Below are 1,488 nucleotides of genomic sequence, written 5' to 3' on the forward strand. Positions count from 1 at the left end.
TGTGCTTTGAGAGCAAGATTTATTATTTTATCCCCTTTTCCTCTTTTTGTGAGTGTGTATGTGTATGCTTCTGTATGAGGTTTTGTCTGTATAGCTTTGCTTTCACCATTTGTCCTAGGGTTCTATCTGTCCGTTGTTTATTTTTATTTTAATAACTTTATTTTACCTTACTTTATTTTATTTTCTTTTATCTTCTTTCTTTCTTTCTACATTTTCTCCCTTTTATTCTGAGCCATGTGGATGAAAGGCTCTTGGTGCTGCAGCCAGGAGTCAGTGCTGTGCCTCTGAGGAGGGACAAAGTGAGAGAGTGGCATGGACATATATACACTACCAAACGTAAAATAGATAGCTAGTGGGAAGCAGCCGCATAGCACAGGGAGACCAGCTCAGTGCTTTGTGACCACCTAGAGGGGTGGGATAGGGAGGGTGGGAGGGAGGGAGACACAAGAGGGAAGAGATATGGGAACATATGTATATGTATAACTGATTCACTTTGTTATAAAGCAGTAACTAACACACCATTGTAATGCAATTATACTCCAATAAAGATGTAAAAAAAAAAAAAAGCAAGGACAAGGTGGCTAGGAATCAGGGCTCTTGTTCTCATTAACAGTTGTAAGCCTCAGTCACTGATTCTTTGCCAAACATTCTCCCTTACTGCATGTGAGTTTGGGTGTGTGTTTATCTGAATGTTTATGCCTGTGCATGTCTGTATGCATATGGATTTGTGTATATGAATGTTTGTGGAAACATGGGCGTGGAAACAGCAAACGCGAGCTCTGTAGTCTACCAGCCACTGCCACTTACTAGTTCTGTGATCTTGGACAAGTCAACAATGACCCATCCATGCCTCAGTTTCCTCATTTGTAAAACGATCTTTACAGCTGACTTCACACAATGATTTGAGGGTTAACACGAGGTAACACTTGTAAGGCAGTTTAGTGCAAGCCTGAGTGAGTGTTCAGTCAATGCTAGCACTTGACATTTGAAGTGACTATTTCAGGTAATTCTGTGTGTCTGTGTGAGCACTGTGTCTCCTTTAGGATGCCACTGACATTGATCTGTTTCTGACTTCTGCTCTGTATCACGTTGTGATCAGCAGTGGGATCAGTCAAGGGAAAGTCTAGCCAAAGACGGCAAACCAGCATGATGTAATCAGAAAGGATGGCTGCCAGACACCAGCAGGAAGACGATGCAAGAGGATGCCAACGCCGGACGGTGGACAGTGGGATGACCCAGCTGAAGAGAAGGGTGTCCCTGGATTCCGTACATAGGACAACATGAATCAGAATGTGATTGATGCCAAATCCTCTTTCGCACGATATCCCCAGGTAGACGAGAAAGCCTCAGGCGAGCGGTGTTCACCGGCACAAAACCCCAGCCTGTATCTCGGGTAAACACAGACGGATGTTTTTTCACCGGACTACACTTAGAAAGTAACAAGCCTCCCACCCACCCCAGTCCAAACAAAGCTAGGAGAAGAGATTT

This window comes from Neophocaena asiaeorientalis, unplaced genomic scaffold (genome assembly GCF_003031525.2).
Source record: "Neophocaena asiaeorientalis asiaeorientalis breed wild unplaced genomic scaffold, Neophocaena_asiaeorientalis_V1.1 scaffold132, whole genome shotgun sequence".
NCBI lineage: Eukaryota > Metazoa > Chordata > Mammalia > Artiodactyla > Phocoenidae > Neophocaena > Neophocaena asiaeorientalis.